The sequence below is a fragment of the Bombus impatiens genome, unplaced genomic scaffold, assembly GCF_000188095.3.
Source record: "Bombus impatiens unplaced genomic scaffold, BIMP_2.2 scf_0418, whole genome shotgun sequence".
In the NCBI taxonomy this organism is placed as follows: domain Eukaryota; kingdom Metazoa; phylum Arthropoda; class Insecta; order Hymenoptera; family Apidae; genus Bombus; species Bombus impatiens.
In genome coordinates, this window is record NT_176837.1 from 1,405,691 (window position 1) to 1,431,462 (window position 25,772).

The following is a 25,772-nucleotide window of genomic DNA, read 5'->3' on the forward strand; positions in this document are numbered from 1 at the left end:
CGCGGAGAACTTAATAAAGACCACTGGGGTGTATTGCAATTTGCACGTATGATGCTCGGTTTGTTGAGTGAAAGCTGGCCAGTACGATGAGAAATAACAGGGGGCGATAGGATCGTGGGCTAAAAGCGGATAGGAGACGCGACGCGGATGGCAAAATTATTAAATTCGTCGGATATCTCATCTTGGTCCTTTTACCTTCTCCGTTGCCTCTTACGCTCGTTTCACTCCCCTTTTATCCCAAGTATTGGTGTCTTTCTGTAGATCAATCTTTCCTGCATCTGCAACTGCATTTCCCGTTAAGATGAAATTCCCAGCCGGCGAGTGGATATAGAGTTGAGTCTCAGTCGAATGGATAGGAAAAGGGTATGGATTACCGCGCTTCGAACGGGATATAGACTGGCTTAAATTTTCCTCGCGTTTTCTTCTCTTAGAAAATTGATTCATATTCCTATTACTGTTGGTAACAATAATCGTGTATATATTAAGACATAAGAAGGGACAATTATCTTAGTTCTATTATATTAGTTCTAGTATTACAATACTCTACATCATATTATAATATATTTCATTTCAACAATGTAACATTTTAACTGATACGGTTCTTTTTAACTTCAACCAGTATATTTGATTGGGTCCTGTCTAAAATAGCGAATCTTTAATGGAAATGCTGTCAACACGCTATGATTTGCTTTCGTAAAGATTTCCACGGGTGTGAGCAAAGTGTAATATCCGGTAGAGTGAAAAATTTCTGCGTGCTACGCTGACAAGGATTCGTATGCACGACAAGAGGGCTGCAAGTTTCCAGAACTTTTAATTGACTCCATCGTGAAACTTAACAGACACGACTTTGATCGTCTTGCTTTCGTTTATCCTAGTCCCGCAATCTTGTGGAGAGACTTGGATTTGACAAGTACGAGAAACGATTTTTACCGCCACGCGAAAGTTTGACAGTTTAAAATAAAAATTAGAAGGTTCGCGTTTGATCTAACCACGACTCGATAAAAAACTTCTTCGAATAAAGATAGCGAAAATGTATGTATGATAAGGAATAATGATAAATGCGGAATAAAGACAAATAATTTTTAGTACACAGGTAATTAATTCTCTATTAAAGTTTTAGTCTAATAATGTTATATACTTCATATAACAGCAGTGAGCTAAGCAGCTTACTATTGAATTAAAAATTAGTAGAAAACGAATAAATGAATTCTAACTTCGCGTAAAACGTTTAATTATATAAATGTTCCGTGAATACTGTAAAATGTATTATACAGTACTTGATACAGTAATAGGAAGGGAAGTTCTGTGGATAGGTATTTAATTCCTTGTTTATTAAGTACACTCCACTTACATAATTGTGTTTAAAGCGAAAATTAGTGGGAAATGTTGCTATTATTTTAGCTTCTTTTACGTCTATTCTTTCTCTGAAATTTATCATGATAGACAAATATTACTTATTGAATATGGTTAATTGTTAGTGGAGTTTTAAATTAATCTCCATCGTACTCGCTCGACTCTGCATTGAAACTTTATATGCTACACATGTGTGTATAGAAAACGTGTTTGTTCGCGAAGAGGACCTTCTCGCTTGTTTACCTGGAAATTACATTTCGTGTTGCATGCATTGCCTCATGCTGTGGACGGCTGGAATTACAGATGAAGCAATAGATGGGAGATGAAAAAAAAGGAAAGGGCGAAAGAAGATAATCATATAAATAAATTGCAATTTGCTAAGCAAAATGAAATGTTCTTCTTTTATCAACTCAGCTTTTCATAATTGTCTTATTTTTGTCTAAGATATATATCAATACTTGCACGAATATTTGCAATGAATCTTCAAGCTTTATAGTATTTTCTTAAAACGGACACAGGAAGTAAATATGATATACAATTAAAATATTTCTACCGACCACTTTATAATGATTAAAAACGTTTAATTTGCAGAATAATAAAAATAATTAATTATGTTTCTTTTTCTCAGTAAAGTGAATATTCCACTTGGAGAATGACGATGATTTGCTTTCTTGGTCTAATGATCTTCCACTCTATTAAGAGCACTGTGCTTCGTTAAAATTCTAGCAGAAAATTGCACCTAGGCATGGCAGACGTGAAAAACGAAGTGCCACGAGGTTGTACGGGGTGAAAGAGGAGTGACGTTGAACGTATAGACTCCGCGAAACTGCTTCAAGCAAGCAGAGAAGTAAGAGAAAATGGAAGAAGAAGAGGAGAACTGGGCCAGCGTGAATAAATTGCGCCTCCGGCAAGAAGAGCGTTGCTTGCGTACAGTTTGACTGGTCAGAGGTAACTGAGGATTTGACGAGTTTGCCAGCTAATATTTCTAAAATACAACACACGAAAATATACTTTGATTCGATACGGTTCAGCTCCGTTTTAGATGAAACTTTATGGGTTTGGAGAATAGCCAAACGTATTAGACAGGTTAGTATTTTTTTAGCTGCGATAGCTCAAGTTTAAGAAAGCTTATAAACCTTTTAAAAATTACTCAGAGGCGATTATAAGTAGGGAAAAAAATCTTTTTTCACCCAAAATTTACATTATTCATTTCAATAATTACAAGCCTGGCATCTCATGGATTCTACGCCATGAACTGGTGTTGAATTGCTTGTTGATACGCTGCCTGCTAAATAAATATCTTACATTCTATCTATAACAGAAAACCTTCTATTGTACACTACTGCCGGCCACTTATCACCCCTCACTCACTCACCAAAATATAGATTACAGGCAAGTAGCGTAGATTACATACATTATATATAAACAACGTGTGTAGTTCATAAATGGTTTCATAAATGATGCGAATATAAAAATTTGTTAGATATAGAATCATCAATAGTACGCACTCGTACATGTTGAAGAACGTTAAGACAATAGAATGAGAGAGCGAAAGTAGAAAGTGGGCCATCGTGAATAAATGGTATTTCTGATAAGAATGTCCGCCGTACAAGAGATAAGAATTTACAAGCCATTCGAATTTTGATGCGCTGTGAATTAATTCCCATAAAGCTGCGCTAACGCCTTATACGTAACACTTTAAGACGCTTTATCATTTTGATACAAACATTGTTAACATTATCCCTGATTTTGTCGAATCATATAAAATAAATAAATACAAAATTACATTTCATAAATTATTCGTCTTCGTATTAAGATGTGCTGAATATGTTGTTATTCGTAAAACAAAGAGTTATTTCGAATCTACAGGGAAAATATAAAGTAGGAAACCAGATCATTGTGAAGAAGCTACGGTATCCGCAAGAAAAATTCAACTTATGTGCGGAACAACCGACCGAGATTCTGAACTACGTATCTAAGGAAACAGACGTAAGGAAATGTTTATAAAAGCACGTACAACGGTAGCAAGGCATTTTCACGGATGATGGAAATGAAACATTTTATCGCATTTATTCCTTTCCATTGGAATCGCAAGTTATTCGCCTCTTGCAACGGAATTCTTTCGAGAAATAATGATTGCGTTTCCTATCTCCTCTTACCACCCATTTGGAACCCTATTAAAATTTGAATTTCAAGCACGAAGAACAATCCTTTGTCCTTTGGGGCTGAAAGCATAGTCACCAGCAGATATTGCTCTTTGTCATTACTTCTAGAAATCACGCTCGTTGCAATCTACATAGCTTCGTTATAACACCAATAGTGTCGACCGTTCAAGATTGAACAGCAAAAATACAATGACAATGTACAGGCGTATTTTCTGCATTGTCAAGATGTATAATCTGAATCGATATCAGGTTTGTGCTAAGAAATGGTGTTCTTATTTCAGCTGATAAGACAAGTCATTTGTTCTAGCATTTAACAAAAGTAATTCCCAGATCAAGTATACCAGATTTTCAAAATACGTATTTGATAAAGTATTTATAAATATTTATGAATATAAGTACATTTTCCTTAATATTTCTTAACTCTTAATCCTTAGATACCGAAATTGAATTTTTTAAAGACCCAGTTAGCGAATATCTTTAACTATTTTATCTTGAATTTTTCTAAAATCTTCTAGGCTATAAATGTAGTCACAAATACTCCAGAATATAGCGATCCAAAAGTGATATATAGCTAGAGAAGCAGACAACAAGGGAGTATTTAGTATCGAAGACGACCGGTGTTCATAAAACAAAAGGCGATACAAAGCATAGTGAAACAACGGCGAAAAGCGAAAAGCGCGGTCGTGATGGCAGAGAAATGAAGATAAAAGGAGAAAGACAGATAGCAAAGGACGTGTAAGAAAGTGGGCCAGCGCGAATAGATTGCAAGTTCGGATAAGAAGAGCAGCCCGTGTGTATTCCGTCCGGTCAGAGACAAGCAAGGAGCTATTTTCCCTGGAACCACCAGCTATCCAGCTTCGCAACCACGACCAAGCACGAATAGGGTAACGTAACGGCACGAAAGCTGGCGCTAGCAAAATATACGAGCGGCTCGTGGCCCTTACCCACCCCTTCGTCACGATGTTCGCAACGCTTGCATGCTAAGGGCCCGTGTGCTCGTGCCTCGTGCCACGGGAACGTGAGGAGAGTTCGCTGCACCGCGAAAGTCGCTGAGCGCCGTGCTGCGAGCTTTAACCCGTTTACCGTTAGGTACTACGTTCTTAAGCCGCTTACATCGCTCCGCCGCCCCTCTTAGAAAACCACCAGGGCTAGACGATACCGATTCGTCGACGGTCACGTGTAGATAGTGTTTTGCTCGACATTTCGGACCCGAGGATCCTACAAAGACGTTTGCGCCGTGTCGCGTCGCAAACTTTTTATCAGCCTGTACGAAAACCTCCACTGGCGCTTTTGCTTGTGTATTCACGTTCGTAGAATGCTGCAGGGATAGAAATGCTTTTTCCTTGAAACAGGGATAGAAAAACGTGACTGTGCAATGTTATGGTTGCCTGTTTAGCATAGTTCTTTTTATTAGACTTTCTACTATTTTATACACGTGTTATGTATATTTTTGAATTTGTTGGTAAATTGATTTTTATTAATGTAGTAACGGAGTAGAGGATGGATGTTTTATTTGATCGTATATCCGAGCTTTTGGAAAGATTATGTGTAATTTTTATTACGTGATATTGCAACGAGAACGCCGAAGATCAGTGGCCAAGATACCTGCTAGCCAGCGTGTGAAGATCGCAGGTACGTTAAACTGGTGAGAAAGAAAAAATTGCGACATGCTAGAGCCGTCATGGCAGCGATAATACCCACTTAGAGACGATTATTCTGACGAGACTGGCACGAGAACATGCATACGCCTAGTTGAACGTATGTAAGATACTGAAGTTAGTTGTGGGCGATATCAATTTTCACACGGTTACACGCAAAGTGTCAGGAGACGGTAGCTGAAATTCTGGTTACAAATGCTAGTGTTATGAACCAACCTAACGCTCTAAAATGACATTGATCGTCGGGTTTAGATAGCTCTTACATTTCGTCATGCGGTTTTGCAGTAGTTCCACTGCAAACTACGTAAACGAGAATTGTAAAGAATTTGCAAAACAAAATTTTTTGGAACCTCTATTTGATTATCGTGTACTGAGTTTCAAAAATTTTGTTTTCTTGAGTCATTAACGTAAAAACCCATTTTCTTTATAACGGCAAAGTCACAAGGAGCGACAGTTGAAGTTTCAGGTTATTGCATTACGAGAATGTGGATCTCCGGAGAGTCGAACTTGTTTTCCAGTTATGCACTCTTGAGAGTAATACGGAATCAAGTTTATAAGACTTTGGGCAGAGCGCGTTTAACTCCCGTAGAGCGAACAGTCGAAATACAGCTCATATTTGATTAAGCATATTTCATCAAGCATATTTGATCGGTATAAAGGTTAATGTATATTTGTGAAAAAAATTACTAGCGTTGTAATTCTTCTATCTTAATATTTTGTAATTAACTATTTTATAGGTACATATGTCAATAGGTACAAACGTTGATGCAACGAGTGAAGCTTGAAATCAGATATTGTGTTTTGCGTTGTTTTGTGCAGGAGAACGTGATTATTATACTAACATTGTCCTTTAACCTTATTCTTATATTCTATGCAACAATCTCCTTTACTGTTCTAAATATCACTAAACTCATAATCGCGACGAAGTTGAAAGTTATGCTGCTCGTCATGCGGTCTTTGATAATTCTTGCTTTTGTTAGTAACCACGATGCAATCCCGGCGGCGGTATTGCAACTAAATTGAATTAATCTCTTACTTAGTAGCGACTTTAGACCGCCTAACAATTCGCTTATCAGGAACAGACGGTACTAGAGAGAGTAGCGATGACGACGACGTTCAGCGTCGACCTCGGCACGTCACAACGAATCTATTCGGTTGTTACAGCTGTCGAAACTATGAAATTCAATGCATCCAATTTGCATGCTAATCCAGACGTCGTAAACTAGGCATGTATAGACGTGGATCCGTCTAAGTTGTAATTGAATGAAGACACCAACGTTGTCCAATGTAACCGAATAACTTGGTTAAGTCGCGTAGCTAACGACTTTAACAACCTATACACTGTGCAGATATGACACGTACTCGATATACAACTAGCGTGACAACAAATTTTTAATTCGTAGTGGCGTCAAAGATTTCCTCCGTCTTTTACGCCGCGTACAACATCGATCGAGAGCGAGAAACATCAACCCTGGTTATGAAATATAAACAATTCGGGACAAGCGGTAACGAAGGACAAGCACACTATGAGGAGGCAATGTTATGTTGATTATTCCAGCGAATTTTCTGCGTTACTACTTTTGTTGCATGCATGCTACTTTTCCATTGTTAGAAGTTGTTGTTTCCACATTTATTTAATTTTACTGCGCTTCAACAATTGTTTTATTGCGCATGTCTGTTAAGCGACCAATCACGGCCTAACGAATCGATATTTAATTACGTAAATCCGAGATGGAATAAATAAATCGGATGATCATTTGCCTATGGAGGTTCGTTTAGCGGATTCAATTAAAGTGCTTGTCCTTTCTGCGCCGATATTACCAGACATAGAATTAATGGAAATAATGGAGTATTATACAATATTAATGGAAATTTGTGATGTATCCATTTTCCATGAATATTGCGAATTGTAAGAATAATTACGAAAAGCGTGTAAAGATTATACCTATAATAACTAGCTAATTATTTTTGAAATACTTCATATATGAGTATTTCTAAAATTTGTTACCAATACTATTCGCAGAAAAGTATGTGGGAAGGTACAAATTGACCGTAGTCACGTAAATACATATCGATATCATTCCGTAATTTCCCTATATAAATGCGTACAGTGGAATACCCAAAAAGACCATCGACTCGTAATAGTAAATTTTCAAGTAACAGAGAATTTATTTCCAAATTATTGGCAAAGCTATCACCGCTGTGTTGCTAGATATTTGGCATTTTCGATCAATTCGGTACCCCAGAGATCGCGGAAAAATGAGGGATCGATAGCAGTCGTGCGTGCGAGCCGTGATCAACGAGTTAACAATTGCGACGATTCATCTATCACGCCATACTCTTATTATAGCTACGTTACCACGATAAAGCTCATCCTAGCAGGCAGGTTAACCCAGGCCATGGTATACCGACTGAATTCCATTTAATGTTAAACCGGTGGCAGAGGGAAAACGTAACTGGACACGAGGCCGAGCGAGATAGCTGACTGAATTATGTTTTCCAGTACACAACGGCACGCTGGCCGATAAGCAATCGTAAGAATTACAATAGCACCTAATAAATAAATTTAGATAACAGACGATATTTCAACGCGCCTGCGTTCTATCGCTATGATTCGTGGAGTAAAAATATCCCTTTCTCCCCAAAATAGATCTCTCTAGTATTCCTTTCGTTTCTCCACTCTATGACGAAAATAAATAAATAAATAATTCCTACTGTGTAAAATATTCCAGCGATTTCGCGGCCGTCGCGAAACGCAGACACAACTATGCGCCGTCTGGAAGCAGAATGCATTACCGAATGTTTCGGAGGCTTCGTAGAATATTCGAAATTGTTTGCAATCCTTTCTTTCGTTGCCTGCTGGAATATTTGAAGAATCAAGTCGTTTGATTCCTACTTAAATTCGAATGTAATTTGTGTAAAAGGTGAATGCAACCATTCAGTTTTACTATTATTACGTTTTGCATTATTAGAATACATTTTTCATTGAAATGCATGACAATGTCATACAATTTTTAGAGCGTGTTTTAGTCTTTTATGTAGCAATTAAAGTAGCTAGGAATTTTTCTATACTTTTATTTCCTCCGTTTATATGTTCTAATTTTCTTCTACCACACTCTTATATTACATTCACTCATAAACTGTACGAATATTTCCTGCAGTTTATAGAATTCTTTTATTCCCATATATTTACTGAAAGTTTAACGCCTGATGTATGTTTAATCGTGTAATTGTGACACAATTAAAATAGTACAATCTATGTGCAATCTTGCGTGTATATTCCTTTGTATTCTAGGAAATGCAGCGATTTCAGGGAATAAGGAAAGAAATACGTGTCACGTAATGATGTGAAACCTAATGGTCAATCACAGAGCGAGCCATTACCATTCACGTAGCTCATTTTTTACGAGGCTGTCAGGTTGGCGTACAACGCCAGGCACTTGCTAGTTAAATTATTTCGGATTTATGTCGGTTAGAGCTATAGTTCTTTTCACCGAACGCTTCGACAATTGCAAGTTCGGGGAATGCGTTGACGACAGAAGAAATGAAAATGCCAAGTGGGATCTACAGAAAGACATTTAAAGTGAAAAATTGAAGAGAAATGCCAAAATGGGGAAGAGACGAGGAGATATACAGGAAAAGCTTAGAGAAATGGACAGATATTCAAACATAAAAAATGTACGAAGGATTGAAGCAAAATTACGTTGCTTTTTCAATTATAGATTGATATTTCGATTCATATGCAATATATAGTACTTTATAGAATTTCATACACTTTGCGGATATTTTATGAACAACTATTTATTATATAGAATTATTGGTTATAAAATATGAAACAGACATTGTTGGGTACAAATTGAACAATAATTCAGTATTTATACAGATCGATACGGTATACAGATTATTATAGATTTATTCTTGAATAACATATATGCATAAATATGAAATTCATGGAATTTTTAAAAAGCAGTAGAAGTAATACAGTTGAGCCATAATATATGGTTGAGTGAAAGTGAATAAAAGAATGAGGGCAGAACTTTTATTGCCGCATTTAGCACTTTATTTATTCACTCATATGTAATTAATTTTCGTTGCTCGTATTAATATTGTTACGATACGTTTAAAACTGTTTTCCAATGCTATATATTTTTCGATTGAGATATAAAATGAATAGGCATATCCATTGAAACCCCGAGTAATGTACGAAACGGTTCAGATAATACTTATTACGAGGTAACTTGCTGGAATTAATATTTAATGTCTCGTTATTTCATTGAATATTTTGTTTAATACATCAATTCAGCGTATTGACAATTCATACGCACATAGTCACAATTACTATGTAAAATGTACGTTAAACGCATAATTTGTATGCACTAGAGTAAAATACAATAACGAGATGTTTAAAAGCGTAAAATTCAATGACAACAATTAAATATCGTTGAAAGTAGCTACTCAAGTATATCATATAGACAAGTAATTGACGTTACATATTGTATATCATACTAGAAGGAATAATGATTTTATGTTTCCCGATTAAAAACAATGATATGATGATTTTCACATTCTACTTGTAAATTTAGATTTTTTGCAAGAACTAATTTTGATGTTTTCGAACAACATAACCTACAAATGTCATACCAGCTAACAATACGGGCATATATATTAATTAAACGCGTAATGTGATTACAGATCTAATGTTTAGATTACAACATAATTAAACTTACCTTATGCTGATATTTGTAATGTTTCGCGATTATATCACGCCTGTAATTCTTCTATATCGCTCATTCACTATCCTTTATTATTGTTATCTCCTTATTATTTCCTTACTTTTGTTTTACTTTTACGACACTACAATTTCACAACGCAATTTCACTGTCACATTCTGTAACACGATTTCAAATTGCGATTTCATTGTTATGTTTATGATATTACTTAATACTTAATTACATAATACGATACGGCTTAATTCCGTGCATACGATTGCCATATTTGACAATTACGTTGTCTCATTAGGCGTATCGAGATATCGAGATCCTCGTCTCCCACCCGTTATGTGAAGCTTTCCTTTACGGTTTGTTTATGTCGCATGCGCACTATTTGCCTCAAGAGCAGCAGACGCTTGGTCACTCTTCCAGTCGTCGGGAAGCGTGCGGATGTTTTACATCTCTTGTGACTTGTTCGTGAAATTTGCCTCGAAACGAATATCAACAGTATTGAATTGCGTATGTTATCGTTGTCGTATTGATTCCTAGCCATCGTTTACCGGGAGAAAAGTGTGTCGTCGTTCGTATCGTGCGAAGTTTTCGGTGAATCAAACAACTCTCGTTTTGGCGCGAATACCGCGGATAACCTCACAATCGAACGCCAATTGTTTCAGCGCTAGTGAATTGAAAAGACGCAGAAATACGTGAAATGTGTTATTCTCGTACGAATGTGATCAAAAATGTGGCGAAATATTTGATTAATGCGTTACGAATGTAGAGGTATCGCTTTTACATGTGTTTCCATTTAATATGGTCAATAATTGATAATACAATAAAAGTGCGAAGATTGACAATTTCTATGTAGATTGAAAGGTTATCGTTTTCAAATAATCGAAATAGATATTTATGGAATAATTCGTATATAGTAGTTTTTCGGTGTGAATGATGTATTATTAATTTATGAAAAATAGGTCATTATATCGGACCACGAGGATATTTGTTATGTTAGCTAAAGAAACTCGTTGACTCGAATTCGATAATATCCAGAAACGTGTGTGAATTGATGAAACTTTGCGTGTAATGCCAAACTACGACGGAAACTTCAGAGATTAGTACAACGTGAAAGGATTACAAGGATCGTTGTGTTGGAGCACTGTTCAACGCGTCAGTGGTAAGTCGTATTATGTTAAAATGTCTATTTATTTAACTAAAGAAAGGTATAAAATTGTTTGTCTTGTATCATGCTAGTTTAGTATATTTAACAGGATATATCGAAGATTTCCGTTTGTATGTAATTCCATTGACTTGTATCACGTTTCGTGTTTACGTTTTCTGTTTGTGTTTTCGTTTGTGTATCGGCAGATTTTTAAGCACAAACGACTTTGTAATAAAGCACTTTCGATATACATACGTATGTATAAAACGTTCTTATTCATATACACACGTATTCTTAATGACATATTTTTAATTAACGAAAATCAAAGAATCGATATTTTATCGAAAAATATTGACCACGCGTTTAGAAAATATTCTACTATTCGACAAAACTGAAGAAAATTGTTATTCGGAAATTTCTCTGATCACGTCGAAGCAAACGTTTCAAACGAAATGTTCATCCGTTTCATATCGCATTTACACTTAATGGATTTTCAATACCACGTGAAAGCGCATCGCGAGTAAACGCCACTATTCCTCTTTATTCGTTTCTTCATAATTATCTCTTCAATTAATTAAACGCACGCAATTTCATAAAATGTATATATGTATGTGTATACCTTTTTTCGTGAGGATATTAACGTGTCTACCGCGCACAAAGCATTTGTTTTTCAGCGACATGCGGAGCCATTTTATTTTTTTTCATACCTTCGGGTCATGTAGGTAGCGTTATTATCGTAGCTCAGCATAGGGGGGCCGGCTAATTGAAATTCGGATAATGGACGAATCGATGAACGCTACCGTTGCTTCGGGCGAGAACGTCGTTTTTGTCGACATCGTTACGCGGAATTTAATTTTCATGCCTCGCTAATGTTACCACGACATTCTGTGCACATCGGCCCGCCATGGTGTTTCTATCGGTCCGTCTGAAGGGTGTTTCGTGAATCACGCCCAGGTTCCTTCGCGTTACCTTAATTTCGCCAAATATCCACGGTAATTATTAGATTTTAGCGGTAATGACTTTTCATTGACAGTGATTGGCCGTTCACTAGGTGAGGTTAATTGATTCATTAAACGGGTAAGGTCGTCCCTGAAATCCTGAGGGATCGATGGCTTGCAGAGGTCTCGTTAGCGTTCTTAGCTTGTTTAGGTGCTGTGAATCATAGTCGAGTTCACGGATAACAATATTTATATACGTTCAATGTATACCAAGAGAAACTTTCTATCTAAGGGCAATCTTATTTATTAAAGGCCAGAATAGGGGTATTTTGGTTGGTTATTTTATCTTTATTGGTCGAATAAAAAGGTATTGATACAGTGAATAGAATTTACGGCTTTGCATGCAGAAAATCTCTAAATCTGTAGATAATACGATAACTATAATTACGTAATACCATGAGTTGGTATATTTAACCGCGTTCAATGTTGTATTTACACAAATAACAAGAGTAGATTAAAATTATCGCTACTATATTCTGTATGCTGCAAAATTACTGCTCATGTTGTAGATGCTTGCTCACGTTGTAGATATTTCGAACGAAGAGCAATGCCAATAACATCAGTTTATTAATTAAATTGATAATCTGAATAATATTGTGTAACTGTATGACCAACAATTATTACGTAATAATATAATACAAATTCCTCGCTCTTTGTTATACATCACTTTTTTTACTTCAATTATGATTTCAAAATAATATGTTATGAAGCACATATACATATATACCACGAAGGAACTTCACGATTTATTATACTACGTATTTCGAAACGAAACTTTTCGTATTAAGCAAGTTGCTTCTAATACATCAGTATAAATACTCCGATCAGTTGCATCGCTACTACACGACTATACATTGTGAAAACTGATACTCCGACAGAGTTTCTACCGGAGAAAAGCTTAGGTGTGTCGTGCATAAATCACCAGACAGTTTCCACTTAGATTCTACAATTTGGTTTTGTCCAGCAGCGGTGGCGGCGGCGTACGGTATTAACGATAGCTACACGATTAATTTCCAGGGTCGTGCTCGTGTGACACTCGAAATTCGCATACGCAAGCAACGTTTGCCAGTAGGGGCGTGAGGGGGAGGGAGGGGGAGGATGAGGGTCGATTTTGCAACAACGACTCAGCGCGTTTAGCGTCTTCCCGCGTGCCGGTGTAATAAAGAGCTTCATAATTTAAAGTGACCTGTCTAGATAGGGACTTATAAATTGTTTCGGCTGGCAGGGTGGTCAGCATTATCGCGTCATCGGAATTACGAATGCTAGCAGGCTTCCCGAACCTACTTTTGCCTCCACCTCCTCCTATATACACCCTTCGTGGAGTATGGCATCTTTATTGTTTTCCACGTAGTTATGGTATCATCCCTCGTGCGTGCATGGTATTCGAATGGAGGTCCGGATTCATTGCGAGGACCCGTTGGCTGTATTTCGAGTGAAACGTTGCGCGAGATAGCCATTTCAATAGATACTCCGTGCACCGCATACCGGTAATTAGAAGCAAATATTCATACGAGATGGGAGTTCATGAATAACAACTTTTGCTGGAAAACTATCGGTGATCGATTTTAAGATTATATTTGCCAATGGGAGTATCGGCGATGTTCTAAATTTGACGATTTATAGAAATCGAATTATTTTCAGAATAGTTTGGTGGAATTAATTTCAGAAGAATGACTTGTGCAAGAGCGTTCATTTAATAGATCTAATGTATTTCTGATATGACATAATAAGATTATTTCATCCAGTTTAGGTTCCTGGAAATTTGGAAATATGTAAATGTAAAATGAAGCGGAACAGTGACGTGTTTGAAGGCTCGTTAAATCTCTTACGTCTTTTGATTTTGAAATAAATTTATTTTAATACAAAATGTAAACCGTTGGCTCTTGTTTGAGTTATTACCGGGTAACATGAATATTCGATCCAAGTTGTGTTACATTAAACTACATTTGCACGAAATTTAAGTAGGTAGTTATAGTTTAGCGGATGAGAGGTATTATTATTCAAAATATATTGTATAGAATATACGTTTTCGCGAAATATTTAAACATCGATTGATGGATAGGTCATATACATGCATATTACATTCTTCATTCTAGAACCTTTAGTCCAGAGATGTGTTGCCTTATCCTATTCAAAAATTCATCCTGATAGTCAACCGACCGTTCTGTCAGAATTCAAATCGAAGGGATGATCGAGTTTTTAAATATGCATCGATCGTTCCGCCGTTTGGAGAGTTTTAGCGGAAGCAAAACGCGTCATATCGTAGACATCTTACGTTAGTAGTAAGCGATAAATTTTTCAGAGTTTTACGAGGCAGCAAGGAAGTATACGCGATTCATATAAGAGAAGCCGTTTATACGCAAGGAAAACACCTTAGGATACAAGATATATCGATGCACCTTTCGTGCGAATTGATGTATATTCTTCCTTCCTCACTATGTTTTCACTATTCTTTTTCACTTCTGTCTCTTTTTGTACCTTTTCAACTTTCGATACAGCTGTTTTCTCACTGTACGAAATTCACGGACTTATTTGATCGCTTACTTTCCTTTTGACGAAAATGTTCCTTTGAAGTGCGAAAATTTGTCTTCACCGTTACACAGAGGAAGATGCTACGCGACTATAATTCCGTTACTAACCTCTCTGCTTTCATGAACATTTCTCGCACACCTATACACCCAGATACAGGCCATCGTGGAATAGAACAAACCCGACAAGCAGAAGATGTTAATACTTTCTTCTTCTTTTTCCGCCAACGATTTTTGTCAACAAAATTTTCCAGCTTTTTCACGTCTAGGTTAAGAGTTTTCTATCTACAGTTACCAAAACGCGAAACTCCAGTCAAGGATCGCCTACTTTCGAAGGTTTACCGTTTTCTTCGATACAGAGATACAACGAAGAAGCAGGACTCCGAGCTCGTACGGCTTTTTCGTGTTTGCGAGTGTCTGCTGGAAGGGAAACGAGTTCCGCGAACTTAGGCGGAGAGGGATGCTTCAGTTTCCGCGTTGCGAAAAGTTCCTCGATCCCCGAGAGGTCCGGGAATCTGCGTTCTTAGCCCGAGACGTTTCCATTGAAAGCTTTCTTTTCGGGTCGCACCTGACGGATCGACTTATCGCAAGTTTCGCCGTTCCTTCTCCGTTCAATGCGGACGGAGGGATAAAATGGGTGGGCGCGAATGGGTTCGAGCGGGGGAAAAAAGGCAACGGGGTCTCGTGGAATACGAATTCTCCCGAATAAGAATAGGATCTGGATACTCAAGGTCGACAAGCAGCTAAGGGCGAGAAATAAAGTTAGTTAGAAACCGGCGAGAAGTAGCGAAATATTCCGGTGAGATTGGAAGAATTCCAGGAATACGGAAAAGCCACGAGACTTCCACTACCGTCGGTGAATAGATTAAAGATTAAAGAAGAGCTGCGAAGAGGATTTCGAGGTTTTATTAAATATTCAACTACTCCTGCGTTTATAACATAGATATTGGTTATAGAAAAACTGGAGGAAAAGTCTGTTATCTACGAACTTGCTGCCAGTCCTTTAGAAAATTGAAATTTAAGCTGCTCCTGTTGAAAGGCTTGAAAAAAGCTACAGTCGCTACCTTCACCACGTTATTAATTGTACGTATTCGATAATACGTAATATGTCTACGTTAAAGATAACAAATTCTACGAAATGTCGAATTTCCCAATATTTGAAGTAGAATTATTGATAGCCGTGTAAAAGTAAATTTAAGTTTGTTTTATTCAAGCACTCGATCGAGGTTGCATTTTAGAGCATACACATAATGCTAAAATGGAACACGGCTTAATATAATGTAAAATTGGTTAATTGAGTAACATTGTTTAATTTTGAAAGTGATATTGGCGAATCATCATGGCAAACATTTCAACAGGTTATCTTCAGGGATACCGACAGATTTAATGTACCTGCTGGAGATTAAAAAATGTCCATGTAATTTACTATCTCCGTGTAACGAGGATATAAACAAAAGAAATAAAAAAAAGAAATAAAAAAGTTCACGTCATAAATAATAATATCTTATAATTGCGAGTTCACTGTGCTGCAAACCAGTTCTTCGTTTCATATTTTATAGATACGAAATTCCATATAATTTGTTCCATTTCATGAAATTTCAGACTTCATTTTCAGAATGTGTCCAGCGAATGTACCATCCAAGAATATTGACACGAAGGATGTTCGCATTGAGCTTTTCGTAACACGCGTGGAGACCTCAAAGGTCTCGGTAAAGGACCCTACACGTAACCTTACTCCTGTCGTAAAAATGCAAAGCGTTCCGTGCGAATAAAAAGCTTCCCCCGATCGGTGCGAAGCTCATGAAACTTTCAGAAGAAGCGACTATAGCGCCGCCAAGAGCATTGCGTACAGAATGCGTTCACGATGTATACCTTCTTCTCTCGCCATTTTTTCCTTTCTTCTCTTCCATTTCGTATCCGGCCGGAAGCGCGGGGTTTCCGCTGCAATGCGTTACGTGACTGCGTTCGTACTTTCCCAACCGACGATTTCACCCGAGTAGCTTTGCACTTCCTTGTGGCATTTCCTTTGAGAACTTAATTCTCCTTCACCGTGAGCTTTACTCTCGGAACCTTCGTTTAATAAATGATCGATTGTATTCAACAGGGAAAGTAAGTATGTAAAGATCTGCGAGACATTTTTCTTTGTTGGAACTTCGTTTCACGTTTAAACGTGGCGTGGTATTATTTTTAAATAATTCATAAGGCACTGTTTACCGTTCTTCTTTCATTAAGACTTATCGCTGAAAAAAATAGAAAATAATATTGTAAGTAATAAAGTAATTTCGTAAGAGGTAATTATTCCTGTGGAGAAAGGGGAAATAGAAAATAGAGATTCATCTTAGTTAACACCAATTTCAGATAGATAATGCGAAGTATTTTTTTTTATGGACTTCTTCTTCCTCTAACAAAATCTCTTTTCTCGGCGTTAGATAGATACGAGTGATTTAACACCATTTCTTTTCCATTTGCTTGGCTGATTTCTTATTTTCTTGAGACGAAGAAGAGTTATTCCGAGAATATGGATCACCGACATTAACTCTATTTCTTGAGATTCGTAAATCTCAGTCTATTATACAATAAATCTTATTTCGCCGAAAGAATGGCTATATTCTTCAATTTCTTGCATCGAATTCAAGAAGCTCTGGACAAATGAAAAAGAACGCGTACAATGACAGAAATTGTAGCAGAAAGAAGAAGTTTTATTTCGATTGAAATATAAATTTCATCGGTCAATACAATTATTTAATGAAATATTTTTCCAATATTTTAAGTATCTCTTGACTCTACTAATTTAGTTTTTACCCTCTTTTAACGCTTCTCTGAACATCCGTACTTCTCCTTACAATTTTCTCCGATAGATTTGATCAAAGACATCCAGAAAGAGTTCTTCGCGTACAGTTGCTAGAAGCTCTCTTACCTCTTTTCAAAACTCTTCCAGCTAAAAAATGTAAAGAAAGGATACCTAAACACGAGGGGAATGATGATAATGTACATTACGTGTACTATTTTAACTTGTTCCTCTTTGTACCTATTTTCTTTACTATTTTAAGATTAAAGTACCTCCCTCATTTTGAATCTGTATATTCTTTCGTTATTATAAAACTTTTGAACAATTTAATTACTGTTATTTACAATAGTGTACGTGTGAAACTTTATTTTAACTTCTCTCTCCTTTACATTTCTCTTGAGTTTTTCGACTTCTTCTAGCTTCTTTTTTCCTTCCCACGAAAAGAAACCTACCCCTGTACCTTGTAATCCACAAGGCAGAGATCTGCTTTTCTCGTTCGACGGATCTCCGAACGAGTTTCTTTTATTTCGTCGGTACTGTTACCGGAAATCACGATGCACGTGGACCGCCTTTCACAACGTGAAACGTGCCAGCCTTACCCTCCATGTTTGACAATTCGTCAGAGAAAGGGAGGGGTATACATCCGATAGTAACAGAGAGCTTGCGTGCTAAATTCTTTCTTTTTGATCGTTTCTTTCCTTCTTGTTATAGCTTGCCTCCGGATGACGAGGTTTCGTGACAGAGCGCTACGTGATGGTCTCTATACTCGTTTATTCCTAGCCGATCTTTCTGTTTCCTTATATCGCGAGGATACCGACGGAAACGCCAATGAGAAAGAACGAGCCCGATCAGAAATTGTTCCTTTAACTTCAGCCAATACGTGTTGTATTTTCGGTGAACCGACAGTTACGGTAATTGAAACTGTACGATACGAAGGCTACTAAATTACTCGAAGGCGTTCCGCTAATTTCATTCTTTTGCTCTGAAATCTGTCCATTTTTCACGAACTTGAGGTTGAAACATAAATCTGGATAAACTTGGCGATATATTCATCGAGATATCTGCTTTTAATATTATAGCTGTAATAATATTGTATTTGAAATTGTTCTTTAATATCTTTATGTAGATTACTGCAAATTATTTTGTTGCAAATATCTGAGCCTAACTTAAAAGAAATACTGTCAGTATATATATACATGTTAATTGCAAAAGACCAAGCATTCATGATACATGTAATCGACAATGAACTTAATGACTTTAATTTTCTATTCGTCTTCCAAATCCATTAAAGCAAAAAGGCACGTCCTTTATTTCCCACTAATAAAAAACTTCCTATGTGTAAATAAATGGAATGTGATTGAGGGACAATTTCATTGTGGAGCAACAATTTCTTTTGAAGCTGGAATGGCCCACCGGTGGGGCTGAACGGGCCGATGCGTGGAGCTAAGGCAGTTAAGATGTTATCGTATTTCGCTGTGGCTAACTCAAGGGAATATCCTCCAGTTCCCTTCTCGTCCTGTTTCCTTTCCCGTTTCTCTTAGTCCCGGCGAGCCGGTGCAGCCCCCACGAGCCGGCCAGTCCGATTCTTATCGATTTTGGCCTCGCCACCTCCAATCGCGATAGAGTTTCGCCTTTCTTTTCGCCTTGATACCCGTTTTCTTCCATTGCTTCCCAAATCGCACTGAATCTTCTTAATGGGCCGCTGTACTACGCATTAATGTCAGATGCATTGGTTTCCAAGTTTGACCTGGTTTCTGAAATATCGATGTCATCATTCAGAGTGTTTCACGATTCCTCGACGTCAAAAGTTATGGGGTTCTTCGCCGTGATTTATCGTTGCATAAGTTCGTATAATTATTCCATTATTCAAACATGAATATTGTAATTTCTTTGCTATTTTTTCTTCACAACGAAAACTGTTTATTCGTTCGTTCGCTAAAGTTTGGCAATGATTGATAGCTAACGATCGTTTGACAGTGCCTTTAGCTAGTACTTTTCTTTATCGAATTTAATAATCGATTGTTAGTATCCAATCCATGTCTGGCACACCAAAACAAAAAGAGCATTACATTTACGTGGCGCACAGGGGACCTCTGCTATCTCGATGGCCCAAGACCTTTATCTTCGATCTTGCAAAGGCTCCACGGATTGATCTTTCACTCCGTGCTATTGTTATGTCTTTCGAATCTCCTTGATAGCCGAAGGGCGGATGTAGCGCTTAATACAGCGATCATTACTTTTAGCTTCTTCCGAGTTTCCTTAAGATCTTCACGGATATGGAGACTAATAGCTTTCCCGGATCGCTATAACTCCGGATTAAAACGGTGATTCCAGACGATCAGAATCGCGCCGATCGAAAGCTACACCCTTTAAAACTACACCCTTTGTCTTATCTTTCTATTTTTTATAGAAGACTTTCCTACGTATAATCTCGAGACGGTTTAATTCCCGTCAATCTTCTTCTTTCGTTTAGGTTTCGATAGATTTTGGTATAGAAGATTTAATGGCCAAATTTGATCAAAGACAACTATGGCCTGTCATTTGAATCATAAATCCGCACCCTCCGACGAGAATTTCGTTTTATCACCGAAGAAAATGGATGTCGCCGATTTAGCTTCCACTCCGCTACACATTTTTCTTACTTTTTCCGGTGTACGTATATTCGTATTTCTAGACTTAAATTTTACGGTCTTATTCCTTATACGATAGTTTTTCTACGACTTTTATTGCAGAAGATATTGTATTCGTAATATAGTGTATAAATAGTATAGTGTATAAATTATTAGACAATACTTTCGGTACTATTATCTGTTGATAAAGATTGTAGCAAAGATAAAGAGAAGCATAAAAGTGTCTATTATTTTTACAGAAATAATTTCTTCTAAATAAGAAATCAAATATTATGTAATTAAATAAGAAATCGACGAAAGATCAGTTATTAATCATAGCAAGCATAATATCTTTTCATAATTATATTTGTTCGAGGATTTTTTCAATTATTCTTCGTGTCTAAATAATCTTATACTCACAGCATACTGTGTTCGACATTGCACGAGTTGATTGATCAAATTAACAGCACGAACTTCCTTGTTCATATTAATTCGATGATTATAGAGACAATAGAGACGTAGGAAGACTTACACGCCCCTTCCTTTCTATGTATTTCTACGATGATTTAAGGGCTCAATGTTCATGATCAAAGGGCTTAGAGAGAAATCCTTTGTCTGCCAGCGCATGTGATTAAAGCAGTTCAACGATGTCTCGACATTCAGCCAATATAGCTTCAACTCCCCGTAGAGAATTTTCTAACGGAAAATAACATGGTTTCTCGTTTCCTAAACGCAACTCTGATATCACAACTGACTAATCGATCAGAGAGGGCTTCTGACCGTCCTATTACGAATGAAAAGCTGTATATTTCTCTGAAACATTGAAACGTTATTGAAAATTCTGAGACTTTTCTATAAGCAGACCGGAGAAATTATTTTGAACCTTAATAAGAGTTACACACGGTTCGCGTTTGCGAGAGGTTTGTGTTTTATAACTTTAGGAGCCTTGGAAATTTATGTGATGGCAAAGGGGAAGTTGAAGTGGCGCGTAGAATTAGCGAATGGCGGGTGTAATTCCCGTGAGCGATTTAAGATGAAGGGAAATGAGTTTCCACCCCTTCGTTATTATTCACATGTAAATAATTAATATAAATTTAGGTTGCGAATATAGACTGCGTATTTCACGTTTATTTGCGTACACATAACTTCTTGGTAATTGGAACCTGGCTGACAGGATATTTCAAATATTAGTTACTTTAGTCAGGGCGAGTAAACTCTGGCAAAATTTGATTTGAACTGAAAAATTGATTATGAATTTGAATATTCAACTGGCGTGTATACGTCGAGTTAATCCTTGATATTCGTAGATATTTTATCTGCACGACTAACAGCCACTAGTTCGCTGACTCACTGGATCGATCTAGTCGTAAGTACAAAATAGGGAGAATGGGAAAGAAAGATATAACGATTAGCGCGCCGTAACCTAACGAGGAAACAATCCAGGAAGTAGAAAGGCGTGGTCAGATAAAATGGCCCCGATCTTCACTTTTACACAGGATTGGGCTTTCTAGTATCACTCGTCGTTCTTAATACCGATTAACACGAACCAACTGCTTGTATCTCTTTTTGTCTTTTTGTGCGACATTACTTTTATTCCAAACTCGACGTTAATCCTCTAAATTAAGACAATTTGTTATAGTCTTCAGACAATTTGTTATAGTTTTTATTTGTCTTTTTCGAAGGATACAAACGTTTATAGTCATTACAAATAGCTTTCACGGTAACCAGTTGTTAAGATATTTGTGACAAATAAAACATGTACAATGCTTGAGAGACAATATCTTTAATTTGAGGAAAATGTAGCTAAAGTTCATCCATGATAGGAAAAATTGCATGCTTGTAAATACTAAAATATCTTACTCATAAAATTTGTACGTAGAAATACGTAATTATAAAGTTTGAAAATTAATACAATTTTGCAAATAAATCCAGATATTATATTGTCTTTGAAAAAAGAAATGCATCTATACCACTGTTTCATTGGGTTTCTCGTTATCATCAAATACATTACAAGCACAGAATGTTATAACTCTGCAAAAGCCAGTAAATCTTCGTTTTAATCGGAACATATTTTCAAGCATTTTCAGTACCTGATCGTTCAACCAAGAATCGATTTGCATGACGTTTTACCATTAGATTTTGTAATTGGAGTTCGATTCAGCTGGAAATATTTTTACATTTACGCGATTCGACGTTAATATGTCGTTGCAATTTCTGTTCCCTTTAAAGAGAGAAGATACAGCCCGGTAGATAGGGAAGATTAACGCAACGTCACAGATAAATCGAGTAAAAAGCGGAAATGAAAGTGCTCCACTTTACAACGAGTTAACAATTTGAGCTTCGTCGTCGCGCGAGGAAATACACTCGTTTAAAAATCTTTGATGCCTCCCGTGAAGGAAGAAGTAGGTCGGTGCTTCGGGGCAAGAACCGAGGAGAATTAAGCTCTCGCCTCCTTTCGCGCCACCATTTTTCTACTCTCTTGGTCGTCCTCCGTTCGTATTCCTGTCTTGAACTCGTGTATACCTACAACATGCCTCGTGGCGTCCATTTTGCAGCAGAGTTTTGAATTTACATCGTCGTCTTCCGCTTTGTTCCCGATTTTAAACCATCGTGTTTATTTTAAATGAAAAATAAAGGGATAACTGACGTTATAATGATAAGATTCGTAAAATTTTATGAAACATCGAAAATTAATTGTTTATGCAAAATGAATGTGGTATTTTATTAATATAGATATCGTATTAGATTCAGTGAATTAAAGTTAGTTAAAACACTAGCACAAATTCATAGAAGAAAATGTCTTTGCTCTACTGCATACGCTGCAGAGTGTCGAATATATCTTTATATTCTGTAAAATCGATAAAATGCTTACTTTATGCAGGAAGAAATTCCATGAACTACCGTAGAAATCGTTTTGAACCAAAGTGAGTAAAAGAATTTAATATTTCTCAAATATTAAACGTTAATAATAATCCATTTATATCAATATTCGTTTGAAACTATTTCTTTAGATTTCTATCCTCATAGCTCAGTGCATGTATTTCTATAACCCAGTAAGTTCCACGAACCTGTTTTCTTTTTCTTTTGCAACTGTACCTTTCTCAATAAAATGTTCTTTTCCCTACATTTTTGTGCAACAAGAAATCGATAATGGATTTCATACAATCTCTACTTTTTCCAGTTAAATCACAAACTTGCTGAAATATGACACGTGCATGGAAGTAAAACGACAAAATACATATTTACAGTTTTCTTAAAAAAAAAAAACTAGGAAATTTTATATTTTATTCTACGTTATATTTTCTAATCTCAAAATTGAGAAATTACTTATCCAAGAAAGAACACGATTAACTTAGGAACGATTCAACAATTCACAACTTATTCTACAATTTAATATATTTTAGATATTTTAAGCCCACAGGTTTTGTTTCTTATATATGTGGCTTATTTAATCCCAGCAACGAATACGTGTGTTTTACAACGTATAACATTCTAGCTGTTGTCTTTCTGGCGCGCAGTAGCTTCAGTAGCAATGAGATTAACTCGATTTGTCGAACGACGAGGGGTAGATGAAATACAATTCGGTGAGAACGGGCTCGCATGTTTGTAGGTGAATAATTATGGCGTGTTGCGACGAGAGCATCTGCTGCAATCACTTGTAAAAACTGCAGAAAATACATGGACGATTCCTGCGATGTATAATCCTCTGTAGCGTCAATTAGTTCATGGTAAATTTGCGTTAACGGATCGGTAATTAGCAGAGATTTTTTCCTCCCTTAAATAGTACGATTATGCGTGCACGATGAAAATTTAGTCGACGAGATGTCTGTTTTCGTTTTATTCATTTTGCATAGCACTTTATCCCATCATGTAATCGAAGCAAAATTCTCTGACATTTCTTGCATTTTTTTATGTATTCAGAAAATTTAATCTCGACCGTTTAATACAATTGTCTCTCTGTTTCATCTAGTATATTTAACCTAAATGTATTTCATTTTTGAGGGTCATTGAGTGGAAAAATTTCATAGAAAATTTTCCTTATTTAATACCTCCGAAATGTTAAATCGAGAATCTTTAATTTTTAGTTGTAACTTTTATCGCTACAGTAGTTCCTTTATCCGCAAGAAGAATTCGAAATTAAAATTACATAGAACATGAATAATAATTGTTCGTTATCCATTCTTCTTTCCTTTAACTCAATTGTAAGAAAAAAACTTACAAATATTAATAATTTTCTTACCGACTGTTTTCTTTGTTATTATCTTTTACCTTGTTCAGTGATCACTAAAATGATTCATAATAATATGATCTTTAATTCTCACTTATAATATCTCGCGTTTCTGCTGTGTCTGTGCAGTGAAACACTTGTACTACTTAATATCTTACTCTCCACTTAACTTATTATACAAGCTAAAAAGCGTCGTATTTCATGCGTAAAACACTATGTAACGTAATCCATCAGATTAAGACTTCACAGAAATCCTCACTGTTTATGTATATACGTAAAAAAGTAATGCAATAAACATAAAAAAAGGAGTGATACCAACGATGTTTTGCAGTTTTCCAAAAGTTGCTGGACTAACAACGGAATCATGTTCCTTACATACTATTCCGGTTGAAGTAACCATGTCAGTGATCAGAGGCGCACAAAGCGCACAAAGCGAGTGTATTTTTCACGCTGACGATGGGAGAAAGTTCCCGTATCGATACGAGAAACGTACCGATTCTTTACACGAATTGCTGTAGCGGCAACACGCCACAGAACTCGTCCGATTCCTTTGTGAAACTGCACAGAAGCTTTTTACTGCATCGAATCAGAATTGTTCATGGTTAATGGAGTATTCTGCTTTGGGGAATGAAAAAGATCGAGTTTCTAACTTTTGCATTTTTTTGTCTTTTAGTTGGGAAACGAACATTTGAAAAATGCTCGAAATCTCGAAAACGTGCTCTTTCAAATATTTTGACGAGAAAGACTCTTTCTTTCTTTATGTAAAAAAAGATTTATGAATGTCGCGATTCATCTACACTAAAAAAATGTTGGACATTGATCTTACACAACCTTTTGCAAGTGGAGTTTAAATGTATATTCTCTGGTACATTACTCGTTCAAGTTTCACGATGTTTTCATTCTCTCGAAGAGTTATTTCGTTACCAGTCCTGCAAACAGCGATTCTAACGAAACAGTAAGTCCAACAAGCACAACAAGATATTTTCTTTTCGTATTTTTCGTCGGGAATTCAGCAAGAAGGAAGAAACTTTACTCGTCCATGAAAATACACAGAAGAACTGGTCATTACCTGAGAAATAGACGAATACGGCCTAGAAGAAGAGCGCGATAAAGAAAATGAAGGAGACTTCTTTGACCTCGTTAAACGATACGTAAATATATAACCATAAGTCTCGGACTTGTAGGTTGAATTTTTTGAAGCTGTTAATTAAAATGTTTTATTAATTGCGAGAAGGGAAAATGGTTGATTCCACGTCTTCTCAACCATCGTGCATAAGTTCAGTTAATTTTATTTAGAACGAATATTAGAAGTTATCTCTCAGCAGGCTATACAAAAAATAATCTTGGCTTTTATTGGAAAAGGTATAAACAGATTGTAATAAAAGTGAAGGATTAATTTCACCTCATCTTTCTACATCTGATATTAGCATTGATAATCAAGTTGATTATGCTTTCTGCATACGTGGTTTTAACTAATAAACAACCGAAGTAATCTGCTGATTTCGTTCACTATCGGTATACTACTTCACGTAATACGAAATTCCATAACATATCATTCTCCATACAACCCCCTTCCGCGG

General features: G+C 36.5%; 1 protein-coding gene across 1 annotated transcript in view; it reads left to right on the forward strand.

Annotated features, from left to right (window-relative positions):
* Positions 1 to 10,309: 10,309 nt before the first annotated feature.
* LOC100747772 (semaphorin-2A) overlaps positions 10,310 to 25,772 on the forward strand; it is a 564,473-nt gene continuing 549,010 nt past the window's right edge. The window contains exon 1 of the mRNA XM_012386839.3: positions 10,310 to 11,056. The gene's annotated coding sequence lies outside the window, so the exon portion shown is untranslated. The remainder of the gene's footprint in view (positions 11,057 to 25,772) is intronic.